This window comes from Nerophis ophidion, linkage group LG05 (genome assembly GCF_033978795.1).
Source record: "Nerophis ophidion isolate RoL-2023_Sa linkage group LG05, RoL_Noph_v1.0, whole genome shotgun sequence".
NCBI classification, from domain to species: Eukaryota; Metazoa; Chordata; class Actinopteri; order Syngnathiformes; family Syngnathidae; genus Nerophis; species Nerophis ophidion.
In genome coordinates, this window is record NC_084615.1 from 47,860,645 (window position 1) to 47,872,789 (window position 12,145).

Sequence of the window (12,145 nt, forward strand, 5' to 3'; positions counted from 1 at the left end):
ATGGCCTACTGAAACCCACTACTACCCCCCACACAGTCTGATAGTTTATATAACAATGATATATTAACATTGCAACACACCCCAATACGGCCTTTTTAGTTTACTATATTGCAATTTTAAATTTCCCGGGACTTTTTTCTTGAAAACGTTGTGTAATGATGACGTGTACGCGTGACGTCAAGGCTGTTGTGAATATGAGCGCTGCGTACACACACAGCTAAAAGTCGTCTGCTTTAACGGCATAATTACACAGTATTTTGGAGATCTGTGTTGCTGAATCTTTTGCAATTTGTTCAATTAATATTGGAGAAGTCACAGTAGAAAGATGGAGTTGGGAAGCTTTAGCCTTTAGCCACACAAACACACGGTGATTCCTTGTTTAAAATTCACGGAGGTGAAACTTTAGTATGGATCACAGCGGACATGAATCCCGACTACATGTCAACCAGCAGGATTCGGTGAGAAAATTGTGGTGAAAAAGTCGCCTCTTACCGGATATCAGCCGTCGACTTCCCCGAGACACTGCGCGTCAACACCCGGCCGTGGACGTACACTTCCGACTATCAGGTACAGTTAAACTCACTAAGACACTAGCAACACAATAGAAAGATAAGGGATTTCCCAGAATTATCCTAGTAAATGTCTCTAAAAACATAAGAATCCGTCTCAATTCAACGCGATTTTCTAGTCCGTCACTATTAATATTCTCAAACACAAATGTTTCATCCTCGCTCAAATTAATGGGGAAATTGTCGTTTTTTCGGTCTGTATAGCTGTTTTTGTTGGAGGCTCCCATTAAAAATAATGTGAATATGTGAGGATCCCCCACACGTGTAACGTCATCGTCTGCGACTTCCGGTAGAGGCAGGGCTTTTCTCCAGTTGCGAACTTTATCGTGGATGTTCAAGTGTGACACATAGAATGAACCTGCTATCCCCGTTTAAATAAGAACATCTCATTTCAGTAGGCCTTTAGTACTTTTTTGATGCCCCTTTGGCAGCAATTACAGCTTCAACTTAGTCTTTTGGAATACGATGCCGCAAACTTGGCACACCTGGGCAGTTTCGCTCATTCCTCTTTGCTCATTCCTCTTTGCAGCACCTCTCAAGCTCCCTCAGGTTGGATGGGAAAGGTTGGCTTTCATCCAGGATGTCTCTGTACATTGCTGCATTTATCTTAGTCTAATCAGGTAGGTGACCAAGAACCCGATGGTCACTCTGTCAGAGCTACAGCATTCCCCTTTGGAGAGAGGAGAACCTTCCAGAAAAACAACCATCCATGCAACCATCCCCCAATGACGGAAGGCATTTCTGAACAAAAATATACTCTCAGACAAGGACGTCACTAGGTTTGAAGAACAGGTTCCTTTGATGCGAGCGCATGAGCAAGATATTTTTGCACTTGCGAGATCTTTTCGCTCACAACTTTTTGGCAATGTATTAGAATTACACAACAAACACTAAACACGTCTAAATGGTTGAAAGTGGAAGTGTATGAAAGCTTTAGTCATCTTCAGTAAGCATGAGATGCCTCAAACACATAAAGACAGTGTGGTTGCATTAAAAAGCGAGCAGGTAACTTGCAAACAGGAAAAAAGGTATATTACTTCGGTGGAGTCATTTACACAAGGTATGTATGATGAGAAACAAGCACAGTGGAGAACAATCAATAAAGCAGTCACTGCCCCCCTGAATGAAAAAGCCTGTGTTTATCCACTTAATAAAACTATAGTCCTCTTAATGTTTTACACAAATTTTATTCCATAAAAAGCCGTTTTTTCATATTTTCTAAAAAGAACAACATTATTTGAATTACAATTTTGGAACTTTAGTGACTACAGGGTGCCAAATTTGAGCTTATTCTATTTATTTGCGGTGCTTCCTTGTTAGTTTTACAAAGTGTAGGAATGCCCTGTTGTGCAGTATGGGGCAGCTCCACCCGCCAGAATTGTGGAAAGCTTTTACATCGCTTTTCTACAACCCGGAGAGAAGACAAATATGGAAAGGGAATGTTCGCGAACAACCCTGGAGAGCCACCGATTACCGCATCTTGTGCGAGGTAAACACACAACACAATGTTTAGGAGAGAACACCATCCATCCATCCATCTATTTACTACCGCTTGTCCCTTTTGGGCTCATGGAACGCCTATCTCAGCTGCATTTGGGCGGTAACCGGGATACACCCTGGACAAGTCGCCACCTGATCGCAGGGTCAATAGAACCCCCGCAACGGACGCAAACGCCGGACGCCGAAAGGCGTGCAGCGGCGGCAAGCAGGAAGAGCCCACGCGCTGAAAAGTGACGCGATCGGATGACCAGAAGAAGACAGGTTCATTGAAATAATAAACACTAGTCAAACCTGCTATGATGCGTCTTGTCTCCAGTGTCACGGCAACCCACACGGGGACGGGGGCTGGGAGTCCGCCACATTGGCGCTCAACTGGGAGACACGAGCGGAAGCGGAGGATGATGACGTCATCTGGGCCCTCGTCGAAAAATACACCAAAGTGCTTGAAGAAAAACGGCGGGAAACACAGATGCTACAAGCGCTGCTGTGCACCCCCGAAGAAGAAGCCGAGGAAGACTCAGATGAAGCCGGGGCCGGAGCTGGGCAGGCGGCGGTGACATCCGCAGACCACCAGGGCGAGCTGTTGGCCAAAAAGAGGGAGGAGGGAGGCGCCCGGCCAGACAGTGAGAACGGCAAGACAGAGGAGGCGCCACCTGCTGGTAACAAAAAGACAGCAGAGACAGTTCCTAGAGAAATGCAGGACGAGGATGAAAATAAAGAAGGTAAAGAATCTCAAGAAATTGAGATTGAAGAGAAAATACCTGAAGATGAAGAGGACAAGGAAAAAGTCAAAGAAGCTCAAGAAAGACAGAAAAGAGAAGAAACCCTTGGAGAGAAAGAAAAGGATGAAGAGGAAGAAGTTTATTGTGAAGTTGACGTTGAAGTATACATTGCAGAAGAAATTTACGGTGATGATGATGAAGATTATAATGAAGATACAATTTATGTTAAAGAAGAAGGCAAAGATGAAGAAAAAGTTAAAGAATCTCAAGAAATTGAGGAAAAAGAGAAAACTTGAAGAAAGCCTGGAAAATTATGTTGATGAAGATGATAATGAAGATTATTATGAAGATACAATGTATGTTAAAGAAGAAGGCAAAGATGAAGAAAAAATGAAAGAATCTCAAGAAATTGAGGAAAAAGAGAAAACACTTGAAGAAAGCCTGGAAGATTATGTTGATGAAGATGATAATGAAGATTATGATGAAGATACAATTCATGTTAAAGAAGAAGGGAAAGATGAAGAAAAAGGTAAAGAATCTCAGGAAATTGAGGAAAAAGAGAAAACACTTGAAGGAATCCGGGATGATTATGTTGATGAAGAAGAGGATGATGATGAAGATGAAGAATCTGATGAAGAAGAGGAAGATGATGCCGCAGACAAGGAGCAGGAAGAAGTTAAAGTACATGCTCCACGCCGAGAGGTACCAGTGCCTACGCCGCGTCGGACCCCGGTGCCTGCACCGCAACCAGTGGGGCGGACAGCTGGAAAAACCGAGGACAAGAAAATGGGCGACGAGGAAAGCAATGCCAAGGGTCCGTACTCCATGCTCACCAAGAAGGAACTCATCTCCCTGGGTATTAAGCAAGAAGGGCTGCTAAGAGCAGCGGAGGAAAGAGTCGCGGAAGAAGAAGAGAGGAAAAGGACTGAAGAAAACGCTAAGAAGGAAGAAGAGAAGAGGATGAGAAGCGAAAAAAAAGTCCAAGGCGGCGGCAGCACTCTCCCAGCGGACGACACAGGAAGTGAGGAGTTGGCAGACACAACGGTTGCCATGACAACAGCCCCACAGCAACACCGGCGCCCTGAAAGCCTCAACCTAAGCGAAGTGGTGCAGAGTCGAAACTCAAGGGAGAAGATGCCAAGGAAGGAAGGAAGGAGACAAGTGGCCAGGGCAGTCTTTTCCCGCTCCTTCAGAAGACGGGGGGAGGGGAGTGAGCTCTGCCGGACTGAAGCCCGGTTTCGAACTGGCGGGGGAGGTATGTGGAGAGACGAAGCCGAGGAGCAGACAACAGGGTCGGACAAATGCCGGTCCTACCCGAGATGGCGGCCAGGAGTCGGGGCGTGCGGCGGAGAGAAGAGGCGGGACGCACTCAGAGCGACGCTCCAGCCAGCCAAGTCAGGTGCGTTCACTACACACCTGCGCTCAATCTGCTCATCTGTTGTTGCAGCACAAAAGAGGGGAAGGAGGAACGATCGGGGAGGAGTAGGCGAGGAAACCACGGCAACCAGACAACGAGCACGACGATCGAGGACAAGAGAGTGAGATGACGACCCCCCGCAACGGACGCAAACGCCGGACGCCGAAAGGCGTGCAGCGGCGGCAAGCAGGAAGAGCACACGCGCTGAAAAGTGACGCGATCGGATGGCCAGAAGAAGACAGGTTCATTGAAATAATAAACAACAGTCAAACCTGCTATGATGCGTCTTGTGTCCAGTGTCACGGCAACCCACACGGGGAAGGCGGCTGGGAGTCCGCCACAGGCTTGTTCACCACTGTGTTACATCACATTTTCTTTTAACAACACTCAATAAACGTTTGGGAACTGAGGAAACTAATTGTTGAAGCTTTGAAAGTGGACATCTTTACCATTCTTGCTTGATGTACAGCTTAAGTTGTTCAACAGTCCGGGGTCTTATTGTCGTATTTCACGCTTCATAATGCGCCACACATTTTCTATGGGAGACATGTCTGGACTACAGGCGGGCCAGGAAAGTACCCGTACTCTTTTACTACGAAGCCGCGCTCTTGTAACACGTGGCTTGGCATTGTTTTGCTGAAATAAGCAGAGGCGTCCATGATAACGTTGCTTGGATGACAACATATGTTGCTCCAAAACCTGTATGGACCTTTCAGCATTAATGGTGCCTTCACAGATGTGTAAGTTACCCATGCCTTGGCCACTAATACACCCCCATACCATCACTTTGCGTCGATAACAATCCGGATGGTTATTATCCTCTTTCTTCCAGAGGACACCACGTCCACAGTTTCCAAGTATAGTCTGAAATGTGGACTCGTCAGACCACAGAACACTTTTCCACTTTGCATCAGTCATCTTAGATGAGCTTGGGCCCAGCGAAGCCAGCGGCGTTCATGGGTGTCGTTGATAAATGGGTTTTGCTTTGCATAGTAGAGTTTTAACTTGCACTTACAGATGTAGCGACCAACTGTAGTTACTGACAGTGGTTTTATGAAGTGTTCCTGAGCCCATGTGATGATATCCTTTACACACTGATGTCGGTTTTTGATGTAGTACTGCCTGAGGGATCAAAGGTCCATAATATCATCGCTTACGTGCAGTGATTTCTCCAGATTCTCTGAACCTTTTGTTGATTTTACGGACCGTAGATGGTAAAATCCCTAAATTCCTTGCAATAGCTCGCTGAGAAATGTTGTTCTAAAACTGTTCGACGATTTGCTTACAAATTGGTGACCCTCGCCCCATCCTTGTTTGTGAATTACTTAGCATTTCATGGAAGCTTTTTTTATACCTAATCATGGCTCCCACTTGTTCCCAAAAAGCCTGCACACCTATGGGATGTCCCAAATACGTGTTTGATGAGCATTCCTCAACTTTATCAGTATTTATTGCCACCTTTCCCAACTTCTTTTTCACATGTTGCTGGCATCAAATTCTAAAGTTTTAATGATTATTTGAAAAGAAAAAAATGTTTATCAGTTTGAACATCAAATATGTTGTCTTTGTAGCATAATCAACTGAATATGGGTTGAAAATGATTTGCAAAATATTGTATTCCGTTTATATTTACATCTGACACAATTTCCCAACTCATACGGAAACGGGGTTTGTACATTCCAGAGATGGTTCCACAAAAAAAGACTATCTTTGAATCTTAGTAAAACAAAAATAATGCACATAATTAACCATAGAAAAAAAAAGATGGAAACAGAAACAAATAGACGGAAATTGAAAAAAAACACAACACATTTTGATTGTAATAATAGATGAGGAAATTAACTGGAAACCTCATAAAAAAATACAACATAAAGTGGCAAGAAATATGTCAATAAATAAAGCAAAATATGTTCTGGACCAGAAATCACTTCATCAGATCCAGCCGCCGAGGAAATGCGGGTTGTACTCCGCGTCATGACATATTGGTTACTTAAAAAACAAATTGATAATAAAGGAAAATACATACCAGATTCATTTTCAGGTTAAAAAATACACTCAGAGAACTTGTAATTCTAAGTTTGGTTGCTATGGGTCCTCCTCAAAAATAGTACGATACAAAGTTATTCGGCCTGAAGGAAACAGAACCACATCTTTACTCTGGGCCAATTTGTCTTGGAGCTTTGAAGTTTGAGTATTTGCTGTGTAAAAGAGAATAATTTGAGAGCTAGAAGAGACATTTGTTTGGAGTTTGGCGGGTGACTCACCAATTCAGACATGATGGTTTAAGTGGGCGTATTACTCACTGACCTTTAAGTCACTCCTTCACATCACAGACTGCATATAACTAGACGACTAAGAGAGAAAACAACACAAGGTGATGATGAGCACTTTGGAAACCTCCAAGTGCGGAGATAATGTTTTAGCTGTTTCAGATCCACCATTAAGGATGAGCGGCTGCACTCTCGACACCTCATGCATTTTTAACAGGTCAATATTCTCTTTGCTGCTTCTATCTCCATTGCCTCCTTCTACCTCTGTCCTTTGCCTCCTCCGTGCCACACCATCTGTTCTGTAATTGTTTTTTCCTCACCTTTCCTCCTCAAACACCTGATTGATGATTTGGTCTCCAAAAGCTCGGTCAATAATGTCTTGCATTGCTATGTCTCACAAAAACCTACTCCCTCTCACATTGTAGCGAAGTTTCTCTAGTACAGTTCCTTGAGTATAGTTCCTTGAGGAACTATACCAACGTAACCTAGCGTAGTCAGTGTACCGCTTGTACTGTTGTGGGACATGCGCATTCTGCGTCACCCTCTGCTGCTGGTCCAACCAGAGGATCCGCTGACAGTGTACTCCAGACATGCCCCCGCGCTCATCAAGCGGACCGCGCCCACTCTCCGCCCCAGCCGGCCGCAGTCGGCAACGGTGACTGATGACGTGAGGCTGTATAAAGGGACCAGTGGACTTAGGATCGGCGAGGGAACTTAGTTCTCATATGGTGAATCTACTACCTCGCTCGTTACCTGTTTCCTTGTTGCCTTTTGTTACCCTGATCCCTGTGTCTCCCGCTCTTCCCACAGCACTCGTGTCACCCCTGCTGTTTCACTCCTGGACCTGTTTGCCTTCCTGGATCCCCGACCTCGTCTTTGGACTTTGGACTCGCTCTCCCGCCTTTGGCCCCCTCGCTTGGACTTTGGACTTCCCTGCCTGCCTTGCCCTCGTCTGACTGCACCGCGTCTCCAACACATTGGTAACACACACTCCAATTAAATACTTTACATAGTCTTACACCATACATAATCTTGGGTTGTTGACACACACCATTCTATAGTTTATTAGTATTGTTTATTTATTATTATCAGTATTATATATAGATATATTCACTATATATATTAAATCTCTGTACACTATTGCCACCTAGTTTCCGTTTGCCGTCACCTCCATTTGTAAAACATAACATGTACAGCAGCAATGATGTCCTATGCACTGAAAATGAGCCAACACTGTCACGGCGTGGACTCTAACCCTTGTTCCTCATGCTACTGAGTGTCACAATTCCTCCTCTGCCTGCTCCCCGGACACGCCCCTGCTCAAACTGGGCGCAACACGCCCACGCACCGACAAGGCTGCAGACAATCACGCATCAGCGCATCTGGACCTGACTAGAGGAAGCTGTCATGATCCACGTCTTGGATCATGGCATATTCTGGCTTTGGTTCTGTTTGTTATCACATTCTGTCTTGTATTTGTCTTCCTCAGTTCTTTGTGGCACTTCCTAGTTTGTGTCTGTTGTCCTAGCATTGTACTTGTGTCACCTGCCTTCCGTTTAATCACGCACACCTGCCTCAAGATTTTCCTCCTTATTTAAGACCGCCTTTGTTGGACATTCATTCTTGGACTCTTGTTTGCTCCCACGTAACAGATGACGTCGCATTCCAGCATTGTGGTAACTATTAGCGCTCGATTAGCTTCCACGCTATTTTGTTTGTTCTTTTCCCTAGTTCTCACGCTTTCTGTTCTTTCTAGCTTCCACGCTAGTTCTGTTGTTTTGTTTGTTAGTGCCTTCGTGCAAAGTGTTTCGTTTCCTAGTCTGTTTTATAGTGTTCTTTAGTGTGTAAACAAATCATTATCCTTACCCTCACGCTGTGTTTCATCTTTGCTGCACCCACGAGAGAACAACTCGTCACCACAATGCCACCGAGATGTCACAGAAGCGGCATAAAAAGCCAAGGAAGCCAGGGAACCTTCGCCAGGACATTGCCTATCTCCACTGAGTAAGCATCACGTCTGGCACCCCTCCCTCGTTCCTTGCTCACCTACTTTGTGCTTTTCCTCGTTCCCGTCTTGATGTCCTTTGTGTCTTCCACAGTGTCTTCGGCGACCGTGTCTTGCCTCACGACTTCCTCTCGGATCTTTGCTTGCCTTCCCCAATCCTCGACCACTGCTTGGACCCGGACATCGTTGCCTGTCTCCGGCCCCCGACTGCTTGCCTCCCTACTAACTGCCTCTTTGCCTTCCCCCTTGGGTTCAACGAAAGATACATTCAACACGCACCGACAACATCCTCTGGTAAATCCCACAATGTTAATTCTACTCATCGGCCGCATTCACTCACTAGCATACACACCCCACACATTCATCAAAGGTTTTAATAAACCCTTTAAACCACAGTTCTACTTTGGAGTCCCTTTGCATAGTACAAAACAAACACAAACATTATTGTGTAAAAATCATCCATCCATCCATTTTCTACTGCTTGTACCCTACCGTGCTGCCCGCTGTGTAAAAATTAGTGAGTAGCAAATACTCGTGTCTACAGTCAAGCATGGTGTTGGTCACATCCCAACCAGGTGATGCATGAGTGCTTTTGAGCTATGGTTCATCGAGGGACATGCACTTTGACATTTGAATCACTCCTCCCTGTGAGGACTGTGAATCTTACAACAACTCACCATTTGATACAGATTCTTGGGGTGAAGATTCAATTCAGAATTGATTATTGATTCAAACCAATTCTCGCAATGTACTGTCTGGTATATAAATTACACAAAAAAAAATTCAAAACAGGCTACAAAAGCTCCTTAGCAGCTGACGTATGGTGGATACATGCAGCGAGTAAGCGCTTAGATGGTCTAAAAAACATTTTTCAGAAGAACCATATTAGACAATGGTGATTTTTGGCTATCAATCAATTTTTTACAGGATGCATAACAGACAGTAACACTTCCAACACAAGAAGGAATGGGTACCAAATTCTGTATATTTATGAGTACTGGCCGAATTACTCACCTATTTACTTAAAAACAAACAATACCATACAGTAGTTTTCATACATTTGTTGCATATGACGACAGATCTGGTTGCAGACTTTGCACCGGCTCAAACATTTGGCAGAATGCCCCGAGGTAATGTTGTCATTTTCCATGTACAATCAAGCATACCTGATAGAAAGCACTCAAAAGTAAGGGTCCACTTTTAAAATGTGCTAGCTCGATGGTTATTTACATCGGATATGCTACATACATGCTACTGAATAGCATTGGTGATTATACATGGCGATTTTAACACCTCCATATTTGGTAATGAAAATTAAAACTAAGGTGCACGCTACAATCAAACCGCTGTTGTGTAATAAGTACAATACTTACAGTATAAACACTTCATAAAGCTGAACCAAAGACAAGACTGGCACATTCTACTTAATGTCAAAGATTACTTCCTAACTCCAGCAACACGCATAGGACAAACTGAAATTAGTATATATTTGTAAATGACTAACAGAACAAAACTAAACAAAATATAATCCGGGCAAAGGATCATGACCGAGGAAAAGTGATAAAGGTGATAATGTGACCCCAATACCAGTGACAATACACAACATGTATCGCAGAGACATGGTCTTAAAATAAGACCTTAGTCTTAAAAAGTCTTAAATCCACCAATTTGAATTTAAGGCCTTAAAATGTCTAAAATTCTCATAAAATTTCATCAAAGGTCTAAAATACAATTATTAAATGTCTTAAAAATATTTACAGTTACTTTTATTTATAACATACATAAACTTCAGTCCTGCTTTTAAGTGTTTAAATTTTTGACGACACTATCCAGTAACTACAAAACAGAACCAAAGTAGGCTGTCTGTGCTGTATTTATTACGCATCATCAGCATATGTGCTGCACGCGCACCGGTGTGTTGTTACAACTTAGCATAGCAGCGGAGAAAACATAACGAAAGCCCACAGCCAACACAAATGACTTGCATAAGATAGGTAAGTGCAAGTTCAACGATTGTAGCTCCAGAACGATCAATTTAATGGATGCTTGAAGCGAGTGGATGGAAACACATAAAGTTTATTGGATCTGGATGTGGAGTCATTGAGGAAGGAGGAGTTCGTAAACATTTTGGCATACTTGCCAACCTTGTGACCTCTGATTTTGGGAAGTGGGGGGGAAGGGCGTGGTTGGGGGCGTGGTTAAGAAGGGAGGAGTATATTTACCGCTACAATTCACCAAGTGAATTCTAGCCATACATATATATTTAATTTATATATACAAACCCCATTTCCATATGAGTTGGGAAATTGTGTTAGATGTAAATATAAACAGAATACAATACTTTGCAAATCCTTTTTAACCCATATTCAGTTGAATATGCTACAAAGACAAGATATTTGATGTTCAAACTTAATTTTTTTTTTATGATAATAATTAACTTAGAATTTCATGGCTGCGACACGTGACAAAGTAGTTGGGAAAGGGCATGTTCACCACTATGTTACATCACCTTTTCTTTTAACAACACTCAATAAACATTTGGGAACTGAGGAAACTAATTGTTGAAGCTTTGAAAGTGGAATTCTTTCCCATTCTTGTTTTATGTAGAGCTTCAGTTGTTCAACAGTCCAGGGTCTCCGCTGTCGTATTTTACGCTTCATAATGCCCCACACATTTTGGATGGGAGACATGTCTGGACTGCAGGCGGGCCAGGAAAGTACCCGCACTCTTTTTTTATGAAGCCACGCTGTTGTAACACGTGCTGAATGTGGCTTGGCATTGTCTTGCTGAAATAAGCAGAGGCGTCCATGAAAAAGACGGCCCTTAGATGGCAGCGTATGTTGTTCCGAAACCTGTATGTACCTTTCAGCATTAATGGTTCTTCACAAATGTGTAAGTTACCCATGCCTTGGGCAATAATGCACCCCCATACCATCACAGATGCTGGCTTTTGAACTTTGCGTCGATAACCATCTGGATGGTTCACTTCCCCTTTGGTCCGGATGACACGATGTCGAATATTTCCCAAAACTATTTGAAATGTGGACTCGTCAGACCACAGAACACTTTTCCACTTTGCATCAGTCCATCTTAGATGATCTCGGGCCCAGAGAAGCCGGCGGCGTTTCTGGATGTTGTTGATGAATAGCTTTCGCTTTGCATAGTAGAGTTTTAACTTGCACTTACAGATGTAGCAACGAACTGTATTTAGTGACAGTGGTTTTCTGAAGTGTTCCTGAGCCAATGTGGTGATATCCTTCAGAGATTGATATCGTTTTTTGATACAGTGCCGTCTGAGGGATCGAAGGGCACGGTCATTCAATGTTGGTTTCCGGCCATGCTGCTTACGTGGAGTTATTTCTCCAGATTCTCTGAACCTTTTGATGATATTATGGACCGTAGATGTTGAAATCTGTAAATTTCTTGCAATTGCACTTTGAGAAACGTTGTTCTTAAACTGTTTGACTATTTGCTCACGCAGTTGTGAACAAAGGGGTGTACCTCGACGCATCCTTTCTTGTGAAAGACTGAGCATTTTTGGGAAGCTGTTTTTTTACCCAATCATGGCACCCACCTGTTCCCAATTAGCCTGCACACCTGTGGGATGTTCCGAATAAGTGTTTGATGAGCATTCCTCAACTTTATCAGTATGTACTTTCACC

At 43.5% G+C, this 12,145-nt stretch overlaps 1 long non-coding RNA gene across 1 annotated transcript; it reads left to right on the forward strand.

The window, feature by feature from the left end:
- Nucleotides 1-6,147: 6,147 nt before the first annotated feature.
- LOC133552373 (uncharacterized) lies at nt 6,148-8,871 on the forward strand. Its single transcript, XR_009806690.1, has 3 exons — nt 6,148-7,206; nt 7,289-8,482; nt 8,578-8,871. It is a non-coding gene; the product is annotated as an uncharacterized LOC133552373 (long non-coding RNA).
- Nucleotides 8,872-12,145: the final 3,274 nt, after the last annotated feature.